The 19,114-nt window shown below is 36.6% G+C and overlaps 1 protein-coding gene across 1 annotated transcript in view; it reads right to left on the reverse strand.

Annotated features, from left to right (window-relative positions):
- EDARADD (EDAR associated via death domain) overlaps positions 1-19,114 on the reverse strand; it is a 141,379-nt gene that overhangs the window by 77,601 nt on the left and 44,664 nt on the right. The window lies entirely within an intron of this gene.

A 19,114-nucleotide genomic window follows, 5' to 3' on the forward strand; every position in this document is an offset into this window, starting at 1 on the left:
AAGAATGCTCTCATAATCAATTCCTTCTCACCCTTCTATAAAATTTAATGTTGGAGATTTCATTTGTTTACATTGAAACAGTATTTCAATATAATTTATTTCCTTTGTAATCCTATATATGTCATTTTATGCATTTAAAAACATTATTCTGAGAAGGGGATTCATAGTCTTTATCAGACTGTCAAAGGGGATCTTTGATACAAAAAAAAGTTTAAGAATTATGTTCTAAAATATAAATGGCTGGTGATACTACTATCTCTTTCAGAGTAATATTAATTTAATAGGAAATCAGTGACTAAAGTTAAAAAGTCTAGTTTTAAGAGTAGAAATTCAGGAATTTCTTAAATTTTAGGAGGAGTTTTGGGGATAGTGAGGGATGAGTGCTTTATCTATGCATGAAATTATATGGATCAGGGGGGCGGAGCCAAGATGGCAACAAGAAGGGATCCAGTCTTAGTAGCTCTCTGATAAAACTCGTAAGCTAAGGACTCTAACTAAACTTTCAAGAGACAGAACCCACAGAGGGACCCAGTGAGGCAGTTCTCCTACTCAAGGTAACCTGGAAAAGAGCAGAAAGGCTCTGCTCCCCAGGGTCGGAGGGGTGGCCCGCCGGAGGGGTGGCCCACCAGAGCCAAAGAACTTCAGCCTCCCTGAGGCAGCCCCAGGGAGCTGGGAGCCGTGGCTCCCAGCAGTGGGGGAGTCTCCTGAGCTGCACCCCTGGGAGCACCGAGCACAAAGTGGGGGAACAACAGGGTACCTCTGCCAGAGCAAGCACATGGAGCCCAGGCCTCAGGGCACACAGCAAGCAGCTCAGTCATTCTGCAGCCCAGACCCTGAAAGAGAAGCTGGCAGAGCTGGTAAGCAGTAGCCCCCAGGGCATGAGCCCATTGAGCTGAGGGAGGGGAGTGAAGAGAGACTGCTGAGCTCTGTCCTCTGACCCTGGAACAGGACTCTGGGGCTCTGACCACATTCAGATCCTGATCACAGTCTAGGGCCCCCCACAGAACAGCAGGGCCCCCCCACCTCGGTCGTGGCAGAGGGGGGCGCTTATGGTCATTCACAGACCAGGAGGGAGGACAGAACCTCACACACTGAGACCCTTGTGGGAGTGTCCCAAAAGCTCAGGAAGCACCCCAAAACCAGGCCCAGGCTGGGAAAATGAGCAAGCAAAGAAACGAGGAAGACCATTGAGAAATATTTTGCAAATGAGCACAAGAAGGATCAAAATACTCAGTCTGAAGATGAGGAAGCACAAGATCCTCCATCTAAAGACTCCAAGAAAAACAGAAATTGGGCTCAGGCTATGACAGAGCTCAAAAAAGACTTTGAAAATCAAATGAGGGAGTTGGAAGAAAAACTGGGAAAAGAAAGGAGATGCAGGAAAAACATGAAAATGAAGTCAGCAGCCTAGTCAAGGAAATCCAAAAAAATGCTGAAGAAAATAGCATGCTAAAAACCAGCTTAGGTCAAATGGATAAAACAGTTCAAAAAGTTATGGAGGAGAAGAATGCTTTAAAAAGCAAAATTGGCCAGATGGGAAAAGAGATAAGAAAACTCTCTGAGGAGAACAAATCCTTCAGACAAAGAATAGAATTCAGGGAGATTGATGAATCTACCAGAAATCAGGAATCAATACTTCAAAACCAAAAAAATGAAAAATTGGAAGAAAATGTGAAATATCTCATTGAAAGAAACAACTGATATGGAAAACAGATTTAGGAAAGATAATTTAAAAATTATTGGATAAGGGGCAGCTAGGTGGTGCAGTGGATAAAGAACCGGCCCTGGAGTCAGGTGTACCTGGGTTCAAATCCAGTCTTAGACACTTAATAATTACCTAGCTGTGTGGCCTTGGGCAAGCCACTTAACTCCATTTGCCTTGCAAAAAAAAAAAAGAAAAAGAAAAAAATTATTGGAATACCTGAAAGTCATGATCAAGAAAAGAGCCTTGACATCATTTTCAAAGAATTACTACAGGAAAATTTCCCTGATATTCTAAAAGCAGAGGGCAAAATAGAACTGGAGAGAATCCACCGATCCCCCGAGAAAGAGATCCCAAAAAAACCAACCCCTAGGAATATTATAGCCAAGTTCCAGAACTCCCAAGTCAAAGAGAAAATATTACAAGCAGCCAGAAGGACACAATTCAAATATCGTGGAGCTGCAGTCAGGATCACTCAGGACTTAGCAGCAACTACATTGGAAGCTTGTAGGGCTTGGAATATAATATACCAGAAGGCAAAAGAGCTTAGAATGCAGCCAAGAATGAACTACCCAGCAAGGCTGAATGTCCTCTTCCAGGGGAAAAGATGGACTTTCAATGAACCAGGGGAATTTCAAATGTTCCTTTTGGAATGGCCAGAGCTGAACAGAAGGTTTGATCTTCAGATACAGGACTCAGGTGAAGCATGGAGATTGGAGGAGAGGGGGGAAATATGAGGGACTTGATGATGATGAACTGCATGTATTCCTCAATAGAAAAATGACACTGATAATACTCATGTGAACCTTCTCAGTCAATAGAGCAGGTAGAGGGAGCTTTTATAGTTGAAGCACAGGAGAAAGCTGAATTCAAAGATAAAATATGGTGTAAAAATGGAGTCAATAGAAAAAAAGGGAAATGGAATGGGAGAAAGAAAAAGGAGAGGGGGAATAGTCCAAGATATTTCACATAATAAGATTTTTTTTTATTACAATGGGCTATTGCAATGATATGGAAGGGGGGAGGCAAGGGGGAATGAGGGAACCTTTGCTCTCATCAGAGATGGCTAGGAGAGGAAACAGCATATATACTCGATGGGGTATAGGCATCTGGAGTAAGAAGGAGGGGGGGGAGCAGGGGGAAGGGGTGGGGATGTGAATAAAGGAGGAGAGGATGGACCATGGGGGGACAGTGGTCAGATATAACACATTTTCTTTTTTACTTCTGGCAAGGGGCTGGGATTGGAAGGCCTGCCCAGGACCATAGGGCCAGGTGGATTCTGGGCCTAAGGGGTGGTATGGGGGCTCAGGGCTTCTTGGCCCCAGGACCAGGGATCTGTCTGCTGTGCCACTCATCGACCCTACAGCAGAGTCAGAATGAAAGGAGAGAGAAAATATAGTACATGGTAGTGGAGAAATATGAAAGGAGGGAGTTGTGATCAGCAATGGCAATGGTGGAAAAATATGGAAGTAACTTTTGCGATGGATTTACCAAAAAGAATGCGATCCACCCATGATAGAGTTGTTGGTGTTGGAACAAAGACTGAAGCACATTTTTTTTTATTATTTGGGGGAGGGTGCAGGGCAAATGGGGCTGGGTGGCCTGCCTGGGGCCACATGGCAAGGTGATCTTTGGGTGTCTGAGGCCGAATTTGGACCCGGGTGCTCCTGGCTCAAGGGCCAATGCTCTGTCTGCCATCCAGCCACCCCTACTATTATTACTATTTTATTTTATTTGGGGTCTTTTTTTTTCCTTCTTTTTGGTTTTTGCAGGGCAGTGGGGATCAGGTGGCTTGCATGTCACATGGCTGGGTGATTGTTGGGTTTACGAAGCTGGATATGGACTCGGGTGCTCGTGGCTCCAAGGCTGGTGCTTTGTCCATTGCGCCACCTGGCCATACCTACAATTATTACTATTTTTTTTATTTTAATTTTTTTCTCTCTCCTTTACTTTTTTCGCCCAAGCAAGTCTATCTATATTCATGGGGGGAGGAGGGGTATTTTGTTTACTTGTAAACAAGAATATTTTATTAATGTAAAAAAACATTTGTACAAAATGAGAATAAAAAATAAATTAAAAAAAAGAAATTATATGGATCAGGCAATTTTATCTTCTTCCTAAGCATGAAACCAATCCTATATTCTCGTATAAAATAAGTATTGGTTGTAGAAATGTGGAAATGTGAGAAGATATTACAAGACAAGAGCAGGAGAAAGAGAGGTAGACTGACAAATGCTGTCCAGATATGGGCAGATGGACAAATGCTGTACTGATTTTCAAAAAGGAAAGAGTTGAATTTGGCTAATGAATAATTAGGAAGGAAACCACTCATCACAAAGTCTTCTAAAATCAGAATATGACTCCATAAAATTAGCAAGTGATGACAGACTGCTTTAACTTCTTTTATGACACATTTGTTAAATAAAATAAGGGGAATGAAGTTCACATAAAGTACACCTGAATTTCTGCAAACTATCTGACAAAACTTTCTCTACTAGTCTGTGTACAACTGAAGACATGAGCAAATTAAAAGTCAACTTAGGGTAGATAGGCAAGATGGTAGAGAGGATGGAAACAATGCAGTTGAGCTCTTATCCACAACTGTTTTAGATAGATCTATAAAATCCACCAGCTCTGATAAAGAAATCCAGAAAAAAAATCACAGTGAATTATTTTTCTGGTTGAGGTCAGCATATGGGGATGGAGAGGTTTGCTGACCAGGAGACAAGATCCTGTGTCTAGAAAGAGGCCACACACTACTAGGGGACTCCCAGACCCCATACCAAGACACTTTGATGGGGATGAGGCAATTTACAGCTTTGTTGTCCACTACTATCCTGGGAGATCCAGGATGGAATGAAAAATGGATGTGTGAACAGCTTAGGGAGGGACTGTTCTGAGAAAGAAGGAAGTTCAGAAGCCAACAGCAGCAGCAGCAGTGGTGTGGCTCAGACCTCAGGAGCAAAGCAGAGTCTTACTTCCAGCATCTAGCTCAGTCTGCAGAGGAATAACCAAGATAGATAACATACCAAAAGACTACCTATAATTCTGCCACTTTGAACCAATAAAGTTGGTGGGGAGGGGTCCAGTGGTAGTCAATTCAAATTCAATTCAGGAACTTGAAGAGCTCAAATCTGGATCAGACCCTGCTGGGAACACTGAAAGCTTGAAAGTCCCCAGCCTGTCCTTGAGATCCTGGAATAACACAATTCTCATTAATCCAAGAAAGCATTAACAGAACCAGGCAATACTTTCCATTCAGAAGTGCTGCACAGCCCAACCCTAACAGCAGAACTGAAAAATGGACAGACAAAAAAAAGAAACAAAAAATTGTTATAGTGACAGATTGATTAAAGAAACAAACAAACACAGAAAAAGAATGATTCTAGAAAGAAAAAAAAATCACAGCTGAGGCATAAACTCAACTATATTTCCTGTAATAAATGAAATGAGAGTGCTTGAGGGAAAAAAATGAGAAAAGAAATGAGAACCATGGAAAAAAGATTTGTAAAGAGAATTAACACATTGGCACAAAAAAACAACAACAACAAAATCCAAAAACCTTTCTAGTTTCCCAAGCAATAAACTCCTTGTGAATGTGAATGAATTAGAAGCCAATGATTCCATGGGGCAACAAGAAATATTAAAGCAAAGTCAAAAACTTGAAAAAATTGGAAGAAAATATAAAGTAACTCCTAGCAAAAACAACTGACTTGTAAAAGATTAAGGAGAAAAGTCTAAGAATCACTGGATTATCTGAACAACATGGTCAAAATAAGAGTCTAGACATCCTATTTAAAGAAATCTTAAAAAGACAAGGGCCCAAATTCCTTAGAACCAGAGAACAAAGTGCAAATAGAAATAATCCATCAATTACCTCATGAAAAAAACCCACAAACATCATAACTAAAATCCATAACCTCTCCATCAAATGAAAAATAGTGTAAGCAAACCCAAAGAAAGAACTGAGAAAGTACTGAGGAACCAACCAACCAACCAATTCTCAATTTAACAATCATCACATAAAGCAGCAGAGAACTTAGAATATAATATTCCAGAAGGCAAAAGATATAGGTTTAAACCTAAGAATAACTTACCCAGGAAAAATAATTAAAATACCACAGAGGAAAAAAATTAACCTTTAATGAAATAGAGAACTTCCAAGTGTTCTAGATGAAAAAAACCAGAACTACAAAGAAACTTTGAAATTCAAACACAGGAATGAAAAGGTAAACATGAATGAACAAGAATAAAAGACTTAAGAAGGACAAACTGCTTCCATTCAACTATGGAGAGATGACATGTGTCCTTATCATCATTAAGATTCATAAAAAAATTTCAAATAGACAAGACTTGGAAATGGTTCTGTTATGTCTTGATGATCTTTATAAAAGAATAGAAAGAGAGAGAGAGTGGGGGGGTTGAAAATGATGAGGAATGAAAAGGAAGGTTAGGGAAAATTATCTCATATAATCAAGCTGCACAAGTAGATATTTATACAAACAAGGAGGACAAGAGCAGAGTAGAATAGCTGACATCTGAACCTTCCTCTCATTTGAAATGTTCAAAAGAAGGAAGAACACATAAACACACTCATGCATGTGGGTGCCCAAACACCACAGAGTTGGGTACAAAAAATCCATTTTACTTAGAAAAATGGGAGGGGAAGGGGAGAATTCAAGGAAGAAAAGATTTAGGGAGGGATTAGTCCTAAGCAAAACAATCTCAAAAGATAGACAAAAATATTTATAACTCTTTGAGATGGCAAAGAATGGGAATCTGAGGTAATACCCATAATTTGAAGAATGACTGAACAAGTTATAGTATATAAATGTGATGGAATACTATTGAGTTGACCTCATATCAGTTCCAGAAGGCTAATATTAAAATTTACTATTCACCTCCTAATAGAGAAGTTAAAGGACTGAATAAGACATAGTTTTTCTGGACATGACTAGTATGGAATTTTGTTTTGATTAATTATATATATTTTTAATGAGTTTGGTTTTTTTAATGCTCTCAGTGGGAAGTAGGGAGGTTTGAAGTGGGAGACTGAAAAAGCACCTTTTAATATTGACTGACTTAAACATAATATCTAAAAAAAAATAAAATTAGGAGGCAATATTAGACTAGATGAACACTAAGGTCCTTTAAAAAAAAAGGTTAATTTAGAATCTTACCTGTTTAAATGCCTATAATCCAAACAGTCATGAATGTGCTCATGTCAACTTGGAAGAAAATCTCTAATGGAGTGCCCTCAAGGCTCTAGCTTTGGCCCAGTGCTGTTTAACAAATGACTTGGATGAAAGTATGAAAAAGCATACTTAGTAATAAATGGCATTTTTATGGTGTTTTTAAAGTCTTCAAAGTACTACATACATTACTTGAGCTTTATAGCATACTGTGATTTAGGTTCTACAGGTATTGCTTATTTTACAGATGGAAAACTGAGGCTCAGAAAAATTAAATACTCCCATAGGGTCTTCAGCTGGTTAAATTCTTAAAAGATGATTTGTTCAAATTCAGGTCTTCTTGCCTGAATCCATCATTCTGTCTCTAAACTGTACTGTCTCCCTCTTCCTCTTCTCACATTTAGAGATGAGAGATAGTGTAGCAAAGGGAATAGAGAACTGGTTTCAAAGTCAGGAAGACCTGGATTTAAATCCCTTCTCTGCCATATATCACCTATGTGATACTTCACAAATTACTTCTTTTTGCTCTAGGCAACTTTTTGTTTGTTTGCTTGCTTGTTTTGTAAGCAATCAGGGTTAAGTGACTTGCCCCAAAGTTATACAGCTAGTAAGTGTCAGAGGCCTATTTTGGGCTCAGACTTTGCTGACTCCTAGGGCCTGTGCTCTATTCATTGTGACACCTAGTTATCCTTCTAGACAACTTATTTAAGACTAAAAATTGGCAGAAAAATTGTCAACCTGCTTTGATGAAGGTAGTTTCCACCCAGAAGTTCCCTATACTATACTGCAGTTGTAATAGACTATAAATTTAATACGTCAACAGTTTAACATGACAGCAAAAAAGCTAAAGTGATCTTAGACTTTGAAGTCCAAAGGTATAATGTCCACCATGAGGGATAGTACTATTATATTCTTTCCTGATCAAAATGAATCTAAAGTATTATGTTCAGTTCTGAGGCATATATTTCAAGTAGAATACTGACAAACTGGAGTGGTTCTAGACCACAATATGAGGGGAGAGAGACCATGCCATTCAACGACTTGTTAAAGGAAGTGAAGTTTCTCCTGATCAGAGAAGACTGATTTAGGAGAATCATGATAACATTTAAAGGGTATGTGGAAGGGAAATTAATCTTCAGTAGACAGTTAGGATGAATGGCAGAAGTTGCAGAGAAGCTTATTTAAGCTTGATATAAGGGGAAACTTACTAAGAAGTAGGTCCCAAAAGAAGAATGATTTGTGTCAAAAGTAGTCACTGGTGACCCTCAAGAGGATATTTACTTGTTGGATGATGTTATATAAGAGATTCTCAGTCAGATATAGTTTAGATTGCATGATTTCTGGAGTCCTACCAAACCTTGAAATTCTGAGGTCTGAATGGTGACCAATGAGAGAAATAGCAAAGTCAGAACCAGATTTAGGGAAAAGATAGTATATTTTGAATATGTTAGATTTCAGTTGGATATCTGGGTGGGTTTATCCTTTAGGTAGTTGTAGATACAAGCCTGGAGTTTGGGTTAAAAATTTGTAGTAATTTATAGAAGTGGTAATGGAAGATGTGGGAGTATATGCCAAAGAGAAAAATGCCAAAGGGGGTAAAAGAAATAGAGACAGAAAGGAAACCTAAGGACAGATTTGGGGGATTATACCAATTTGAGAGGGAAGTCAAAGGAAAGAAAGTTTCAAAGAAAAGAAAAAAGACATTATTGGATGACTTGGGTTAGAGTCCAAAAGATCACAACCAACTACATTCAAACCTAATAAGATGTAACTTAATGGGAATAAATGCAAAGGCCATTAGGTTATCCCTAAAACCAAGAGGAGAGAAAATATCCAGTGGAAAAAGGCACTCAGTTTTGTCAGATTTTACAGAGCGAAAGATTAAAGAGGATGAAAATGGGAAAAGATCATTGGATATGGTGATTTAGAAGTCAAGTAGGGGCATTTGAGAGAGCAGCTTTAGTAGAAGGGCAAAGGCAGAAGTCAGATTACAGGGAGCCAAGGAAAGTCAGTGATGGGGATATGGAAACAAAAGTGGTAATCCCATTTTTCAAGTTGAATCATTTGTAGATTGTGTCAAATATTCTGATGCCTTTCTCCACATGGGGACAGAAAAATCATCAGTGTATAAATATGTGCTTTTAAAAGCAAATGATAGACTACAAATTACTTAAAGTAGGTTCAAAGAATTGCTCTTAGCTCACTTCCTTCTGAACAAATTCAGCTAAGCAGAAGAACGTACCAGATGCTTTCAAGCTTCACTGTGTGCCATGAGCCAAAAGCATGGCTCTTTGTGCTTTCTAGTGAAGAATTAAAGGTGATTCTTTGAACATGTGACTGCAGAATTTATTTTCTGGGCACCATGGATTTTCTTTTGATCTACAGCTGTTTCCATTACTAGTTAAAAGGAACTCCTGAAGTCTTGAACTACATCACAAAAAGTCTCCAAAGCAAGGAGATATGGATATGTCGACCCACCTTTTGATTCATCCCCCTCTTAGTGTGTGCCGTAGTCACTTGAAACAGCTCTCTGCACCATGATTCTAAGAACTAGGTGAAGGGATGAAAGAAAGAGGTATTAAGATAAAGAAATAGGACTCTTAACTTTGATTTCTCTGGCACTTACCCAGCCAGTATTTCACAGATTTAAAAGTGTCAGTTAGTAGTATGCTACTCAAGAGGATCAAAATTGAAGGAGAGAAGAAGAAAGAGGGAGGAGTCACATAACAAAGAAACATGAAAGAAAGACTCAGACAGGAGGAACATATTCAGGTGAGGAAAAGAAAATATCAAAAGCAGAGGCAGAATAAGATGAAAAAAAGTGAAGTAAGCATTGTAAGAAAGCAAAACATTAACAGTTTTCTTTTTCCAGTTGGTCCAGAATAAGGGTCTGGTTGTCTAGGGAAGGTTGGGGGGGGGGGGCAGTCCGTGATTAGAGAGTAGAGACAGCTTTTGGTAGGACTAAACTTTTTCTGCTCTAATGGCTGATGAAAATGGTGAGTAGTGGGAGTTGGACTCAAGATGGTGGAGAGAAGTCAGGAAGTTGCCTGAGCTCTCTCAAGTTTCACTGAGAAACAATATTAAATCAAACCTTTATAAGAATTCTGGAGTGACAGAACACACAAAAAAGGCAGCATGAAACAACTTTCCAGTTTAAGATTGACTTAGTAAAACTTCAGGAAAGATCTGTCTCATTTGAGGAAAAGGAAACACAATACAGTCCAATGTAGACAGTATCCAGGTTCTTAATCACAGCACATATCAGCAACTGAGGCTCTGGGTCCTGGCTCAACTGACCAACTGTGGGGCATCCACCTCTAGCACAGAAGGCAAATTGACAGTGCCAGAATCCTGCAACAATAGACACAACTAGGCCAGGCTACCCCAGCACAGCAGATAAGCCTCCAGAACCTAGGGCCCCAGCTTGGAAAGCCAGTAACCATCATAGGTGACCCCTCTGCCCCAGGAGCAGGGTCCAACTTTAAAAAACAAACTAAAAAAGAGCCCTGACCATAGAAAGCTACTATGATGATAGGAAAGATCAAAAACACTAGAGGTAGACAATAATGTCAAAATGCCTATGTGGGAAGTCCCAAAGGGAAATATGAATTGACCTGAAGCCCAAAAAGTTCCCCGGGTAAAAAACTCAAAAAGAATTTTAAAAAATCAAGTGAGGAAGAAGAAAAATGGGGAAAATAAATGAGTTATATAGGAGAATTATGAAAAGTTTGAAAAAGCACAAAAATTGACTGAAGAAAAAACAATTCCTTAAAGTACAAAAGCTAAATGAAGAAAATAATTCCTTAAAAACAAGAATTAGTTAAGTGGAAGTTAATGATCTTAAGAAACATCAAGAATCAGCCAAACAAAAATCAAAAGAATGAAAAAAATAGAGGAAAATGTAAACTATTGCATTAGAAAAACAAGCAACCTGGAAAACAGATTCAGGAAAGATAATTTAAGAATTATGGACTTTCTGAAAGTCATGATAAAAAAAAAAAGAACCTAGGCAGCATGAAAATTGTCATTGTCACAGACCACCCTCTGAAAGACATCAAAAAAATGAAAACTCCAAGTAATATTGTAGCCAAATTCCAGAATTATCAAATCAAGGAGAAATATACTGCTAGCAGCCCAAAAGAAACAATTCAAATATCACAGAACCTCAGTTGGGTTTCCACAGGACTTAGTAGCTTCTATATTAAAGAATTAGAAGGCTTGGAGTATGATATTCCAGAAGGCAAAAGACCTTGGAATAAAAGCAAGAATCAACTACTCATCAAAACTGAACATTCAATGAAATTGGGGACTTTCAAACTTTCCTGAAGAAAAGACCAGAGCTGAACAGAAAATTCAGTCTTCAAATACCATAATGAAGAGAAGCATGAAAATGTAAAGAGGAAAGAAAAAAGTTATTCAATAACAATTTATATCCCTACATAGAAAGTTATACTTGTAACTCTTCAGAACTGTATCTCTATATTAGAAAGAATATACACAGAGAAAGGGTATGAGTATAAGCTGACTTTGATGTGATGATATAAAAAAATGAAGGGGTGGAAAAAAAAAGGATTGTACTGGCAGAAGAGGAAAGGGAAAGGCAGAATAGAGTAATTATATCAAATGAAGTAGAACAAAAGACCTGTTACAATAGAGGGAAAGAAGGATGGGTGATGAGCATTGTTTGAACCTTACTCTCATTGGATTTAGGTCTGAGGGAATAACATACATAGTCAGTTGGGTATAGAAACATATCTTACCCTATAGGGAAGCAGGAGGTGAAAGAAAACAGAAAAGGGGAGGCTGATAGAAGGGAGGACAGCCTGAGAGAGAGGCAGTGGTCAGAAGCAAAACACTGGTTAAAAAAAAAAACACTGGTGAGGAGGGAGAGGGTAAAAAGAGAGAGGGAAGTATAAATAGGAAAAAATAGGATGGAGAGAAATAGAGTTAGTATTCATAACTGTCAATGTGAAGGGGATGAACTCTCCCATAAAATGGAAGTGGAAGGCAGAGTGGATTAAAAACCATATGATATTTACAAGAAACATATCTGAAGCAGAGAGATACAGAGTAAAGGTAAAAGGCTTCGGCAAAATATATTAGGTTTCAGCTGAAGTTAAAAAAAAAAAGCAGGGATAGCAATCCTGGTCTCAAACAAGTGAAAGCAAAACCAGATCTAATTAAAGGAGATAAGGAAGGGAACTACATCTTGCTAAAAGAAATGTACCAAGTGGTATACATCCAAATTCTTAGAAGTTAAGTGAGTTACAGAAAGTAATAGACTGCAAAACAATACTAGTAGGGACCAGAACCTCCTCCTCTCAGAACTAGAAAACTCTTAAGAACAAAATAAACAAAAAAGAAGTTAAGGAGGTGATTAGAATTTTAGAAAAGTTAAATATACTAGATCTCTGAAGAAAATTTGAATGGGGAAAGAAAGGAATCTTTTCCTCAGCAGAATTTGTCATCTACACAAAAATTGACCATGTATTAGGACATAAGGATCTCACAATCAAATGGAGAAAGACAGGAATATTAAATGTATCCTTTCCAGATCATGATGCAATAAAATTATATGTAATAGAGAGAGAGACTATAAATTAACTGAAAACTGAAAAACCAAATCCTAAAGAATGAGTGGGTCCAACAACAAATCATAGAAACAATCAATACTTTTATCTAAGACAATGAAAATAATGAGAGACAACCATATCAAAACTTGTGGGATGAAGTCAAAGCAGTTCTTAGAGGAAATTTTATGTCTCTAAAAACTTAACATTAAAAAAAAGAAAGCAAATCAATTACTTGGACATGCAACAAAAAAAGCTAGAAAAAGAACAGATTAAAAATGCTCTTTTAAATACAAAATTAGAAATTCTGAAAATCAAAGGAGAGATTAATAAAATTGAAAAGAAAAAATTTGAACTAATAAATCTAAGAGCTGTTTTTATGGGAAATAAAACCCTATAAAATAGACGAATCTTTGGATAATTTGATTTTTAAAAAAAAGAAGAAAACCAAATTACAAGTCTCAAAAATTAAGAGAGTGAATCACTATCAAATGAAGAGGAAATTAAAGCAATACTTAGGAGTTATTTTGTCCAACTATGCCAATAAATCTGACAATCTAAGTCAAATGGATGAATATTTTAAAATTGCACAGATTTACAGAAGATGAAATGAAATATTTAAATAACCCTATTTTAGAAAAGGAAATTGAAGTAACCATTAATAAATTCCCTAAGAAAGGGATGTGGGAAATCTGGGACAATAATACATTGTTGGTGGAACTGTGAACTCATTCAACCTTTCTGGATAGAAATTTGGAATTATGCCCCAAGGGCAACAAAAATGTGCATATCCTTTGATCCAGCAATACCACTACTGGGTCTATACCCTGAAGAGATCATGAAAAAGGGTAAAAATATCACTCATACGAAAATATTCATAGCAGCCCTGTTTGTGGTGGCAAAGAATTGGAAATTAAGGGAATGTCCTTCAATTGGGGAATGGTTTAACAAATTGTGGTATATGTATGTCATGGAACACTATTGTCCTATTAGAAACCAGAAGGGATGGGAATTCAGGGAAGCCTAGAAGGATTTGCATGAACTGATGCTGAGTGAGATGAGCAGAACCAGAAGAACATTGTGTATCCTAACAGCAACATGGGGGTGATGATCAACCTTAATGGACTTGCTCATTCTATCTGTGTAACAATCAGGCACAATTTTAGGGTATCTGCAATGGAGAGTACCATCTGTATCCAGAGAAAGAATTGTGGAGTTTGAACAAAGATCAAAGACTATTACCTTAAATTAAAAAAAAAAACATTATCTTATGCAATTTTGCTATCTCTTATACTTTATGTTTCTTCCTTAAGGATGGGATTTCTCTCTCATCACATTGAACATAGATCAATGCATACCATGAAAACAATGTAAAGACTAAGAGACTGCCTTCTGTAGGGGTGGGGAGAGGGAAGCATGATTAGAGGAAAATTGTAAAATTCAAAATAAATAAAATCTTTCTTAAAATAAATAAATAAATAAATAAATGGGGGCGGCTAGGTGGTGTAGTGGATAAAGCACCGGCCTTAGAGTCAGGAGTACCTGGGTTCAAATCTGGTCTCAGACACTTAATAATTACCTAGCTGTGTGGCCGTGGGCAAGCCACGTAACCCCATTTGCCTTGCAAAAAACAAAAATAAATAAATAAATAAACAAATAAATAAATGAATGAATGAATGAACCAGATGGATTCACAAGTGAATTCTACCAAATGTTAAAAGAACAATTAATTCCAATACTATATAAACTATTTGGAAAAAAAAAGTTTAAAAGGGGTCCTATCAAATTCTTATTATGACAGCAATATGGTGCTGATATCTATACCAGGAAGACCTAAAAATAGAAAGAATATTAGGCTAATTATTCCAGAGAATATTGATGCAAAAAATTAAGATATTAGCAAAGAAATGATAGCAATTAATCATGAGGATAATACAGGTGGGATTTATTCCAGGAATACAGGACAATACAATATTAGGAATATCAGCATAATTGACCATAACTATAAGCCAGCTAACAGAAATCATATGAACACAATTATAAAATACTTTATACCAATGAAGTCAGATTTAAACAATTGGAAAAATATCAGTTGCTCACAGGAAGACTGAACTAATATAATAAAAATGACAATTCTACCTAAATTAACTTATTATTCAGTACCATGCCAAAAAAACTATCAAAAATTATTTTGTAGAGCTAGAAAAAAAATAACAAAATTCATCTGGAAGAACAAAATATCAACATTATCAAGGGAATTAATAAACAAATGTAAAGGAAGGTGGGTTCATTATTCTAGATCTAAACTATATTAAATATTACATGAACTGATATTGAGTGGCTATCCTCAAAACTGGCTAAAAAAGAGTGGTGGATCAGTAGAATTGATTACATAAAGAAAACCTAGTGGTAAATGACTGTATTAATCTACTGTTAGATTAATCCAGTCCCTGGGATAAGAACTCTTATTTGACAAAAACTTCTAGCATGGCAGAAACTAGGTATAGACCCACACTTCACACCCTATACTAAGATAAGGTTGAAATGGGTACATGATTTAGTCATAGAGGGTGATAGCATAAGCAAATCAGTAGAGCAAGGAATATTTTACCTGTTAGATCTATAGAAAGGGGAAGAATTTATGAATTAACAAGAGATAGAGAACATTATGAAATATAAAGTGCATAATTTTGATTATATTAAATAAAAATTTTTTGTACAAACAACCCCAATGCAACCAAGATTAGAAGGAAAGCAGAAAGCTAGGAAACAATATTTGCAACAAGTGTTTCTGATAAAGATATTATTTCTAAAATATTTAGAGAACTGAGATAAATTTATATGAATACAAATCATTCCCCAATTGTTAAGTGGTTAAAGGATAGGAACAGACTATTTTTCCATAAATAATTAAAACTATCTATTCATATGAAAAAATGCTCTAAATCACTATTAATTGGAAAAAATTAAAATTAAAACAACTCTAAGGTACCACCTCACACCCATCAGATTAGTTAATAGACAGAAAAGGAAAAAATGATAAATATTAGAGATGTGAGAAAGTTGGAACACTAATGTATTTTTTTTAAGGTTTTTGTAAGGCAAATGGGGTTAAGTGGCTTGCCCAAGGCCACACAGCTAGGTAATTATTAAGTGTCTGAGACCAGATTTGAACCCAGGTACTCCTGACTCCAAGGCCGGTGCTTTATCCACTGCACCACCTAGCCGCCCCCACTAATGTATTTTTTGTGGAGATGTGAACTGATCCTACCATTCTGGAGAACAATTTGAAGCTATATCCAAAGAACTATAAAACTGCATATCCTTTGATCCAGTAAAACCACTATAAGGTCTGTAACCCAAAGAGATCATTAAAAAAGAGGAAAAGATCCATATATACAAAAATATTTATAGTGGAGCAGCTAGGTGGTGCAGTGGATAGGGCACTGGCCCTGGAGTCAGGCCTGAGTTCAAATGTGACCTCAGACACTTAATAACTACCTAGCTGTCTGACCTAGAGCAAGTCACTTAACCCCATTGCCTTGCAAAAAGAAAAAAAAATATTTAGAGTAGCTCTTTTTGTGATGGTAAAGAATTAGAAGTTGAGAGGGATGCCCATCAATTGACAAATGGTTAAACACGCTGTGGTGTGTGAATATGATGGAACACAATTGTTCTATGGGAAATCATGAGCTGGTGAATTTCAGAGAAACCTGGAAAGACTTACAAGAACTGATGTTGAGTAAAGTGAGCAATGAGCAGTAGAACATTGTACACAACATTGTGTGAGGATCAACTATAGATAGATTTAGCTCTTCTCAACGATACAGAGATCAAAGACAATTATGAAAGACTTATTATGAAAGATGGAAAATGCCATCCACATCCAGAGAAAGAACTATGGAGTCTGAATGCAGATCAACTATTTTCACTTAAAAAAACTTTTTTTCTCATATTTTTACCCTTTTGTCCTCATTCTTCTTTCAGAACAAGACTTATATGGAAATATGTTTCACATGATTGTACATGTATATCCAACATCAGATTACTTGCTGCCTTGGGGGAAGAGGAGAAAAAATATGGAATTCAGAATTATTGATGATGTTTTTGTCAATTTAATGCATTTGAACACCAAATAGATTAAAATAAAATCTTAAAAGGAAGTTGAGGTGATACTCATCAATTGGGGAATGGCTGAACAAGTTATGGTACATGAATGTAATGGAATATTATTGTGCTATAAGAAATGAGGAGCAGGCAAATTTCAGAAAATTCTAGAAAGATTTACATGAACTGATGCTGAGTGAAGTGAGAAGAACTAGGAGAACCTTATACATAGTAACAAAAACATTATGAGATGATCAACTATGACAGACTTAGCTCTTCTTAGTGGGACAAAGATACAAGACAATTCCAAAAGACTCATGATAGAAAATGCTATCCATTTCAGAGAAAGAACTATGGAGTCTGAATGCAGTCTGAAGCACACAATTTTCACTTTTTGTTTTTTTGTTTTTTCTTTCTTGTGGTTTTCCCTTTTGTTTTGATTCTTCTTTCACAGCATGACTAATATGGAAATATGTTTAACATGATTGCACATGTATAACCTATATCAGATTGCTTGCTGTCTTGGGGATGGCGGAAGGAAGAAAGGGAAGGACAGAGGAAAAATTTGGAACTCAAAATCTTATAAAAATGAATGTTGGAAACTATCTTTACATGAAGTTGGAAAAAAATAAAATACCATTAAGTGCAAAAAAATGGTGAGCAGTGAATGCAGGAGATAAAGGCTGCTGGCCTTGCTCTTATGTAGATACACTCTGAGATGATAAACATAACTAATTGGATAGTGGATACAAAGGTTTTCCTCATGTTGAGGTCAGACTTAGAATGATAGATACAGGAGGTTCTGTCAATAATAAAAGTCTCAATTCTCTGGGAAAATATATATGAAAATGAAATTTTAGTCTTGGATTTTAACACCAAATGAAACAAAGAATATAATTTATCATAGGATCAAAAATTTATCAATGAATGTTATCACCATTATATCAGTCAAGGACCCTTTCTTCATCTTTAATTTTCAACAGCTAGATAAAATCAAAATTATATATTTCTCTGGGACAAAATTTCTGATTTGGTCAGGGTTTTGTTGCATATTATTAACAGAGTTAGTGAGATAGATGTAAAAACAAATTAGTTTTTCAATTGTCATATGTGTCCTGAAGTTTTTTACTTTGGAAAACCTAAAATTGTTTTGGATTTTCTTTATAAGAAAAAGTATTTTTTTAAAAAAATTCTACTATTCATGTATATGTGATATGTGTATATATGTCTGTATCTGTTACATAAAATACATAGACACATATATTTACTTTAAGGGGTAAATCCAGTTAAAATATTCCCTGTCGAAGAAAAAAAAGATCAAAACCACAGTGTGTTTCTTGTCAGCTTGGTGTTTAACTTTTCCATCTTTATTCTTTAGCTTCAAGTTGTACCACATTATCTGATAGGAAAATTTTAAACTAGAATAGTTTGCTGTGGTTTCATGGAAATGGGGATGTTGCTATCCTGAAAAACCATCACAGACGTCTTAATGAAATATCAGAAAAAGGCTTCATAAAATAAACACTTTTTAAAATAACTTGTCCAGGAATACAAAACTACTAAGTGTCTGAGGCTAAATTTGAACTCATATCCTCCTGATTTTAAGGCCTGTGCTTCATCCGCTGTACATCTAGCTGCCCCCATCATTAACATTTAATACTTTGGTGAGAGTAGATTTGGAATTCACTAGAGGCCAAAAGGATGGAGACTGGCCCCCAAGAACTGAGTGATTAAATTTCTCTGATGGTATGCCTAACAGCAAGAACAATAAGAGATAAAAAAGAAATGATGAGGGTGGAGGTAAGAAGGAAGAGTTCAGAATGCAAAGGGGAGCTTTCATGGGATCAGTATATGCAATAAATAATAGCCTAATAGCAGGTCAGGGAACAATTTGTCAGGCAAAAATCAGCTAGCAGGACATGATACTTGTGCCAGAGGAATACTCTATCTATATTTAGATATTCAAAAGATCAAGTCTACCCTTCCCATAAAATGCTTTAACTCCATTTTCTGCCTCTTTTCAAAGGAAAGGGGTGAATTGGAAGTGGGAATATTCTTCTTACAGAAATAAATATGCTAGTTTATCCATTTTCCTCCATTTATCATTTCCCAATTCTTTCTTTCTCCCCCCCCCCCACTTCTTATAAATCAAAGACATTTTTGACTTCCTGTCATAAAGAAGGTGCTGAATAAATCCTTGTTAACTTGTTTGCTACTCTAGGAAACTCCTGCATATTAACAAGTGCTCTGATTTAAACTTTTGGTCAGTTATTCATCTCCATTGCTTACTGCCTCCCCCCCACACACACTTTTTGTATACCTGGCGCTTAATATAGAACCAGCAAAATAGCAGGTACTTGATAAATGTTTATTGATTTATTGATTGCCTCAAGGTAACAATACCTACAATGTAAGATTTCTTTCCAGTCAAGGTTTAAGTAATTAAATAAGAAGCAAACTTCTTTCAAGTAATACTTTTGGCTCGCCCTAGAACGACCAACACAGAAACTTCCAGAAAGCCAGCATGGAGATAGTCTGGGGGA

The sequence above is a fragment of the Macrotis lagotis genome, chromosome 2 (genome assembly GCF_037893015.1).
Source record: "Macrotis lagotis isolate mMagLag1 chromosome 2, bilby.v1.9.chrom.fasta, whole genome shotgun sequence".
In the NCBI taxonomy this organism is placed as follows: Eukaryota; Metazoa; Chordata; class Mammalia; order Peramelemorphia; family Peramelidae; genus Macrotis; species Macrotis lagotis.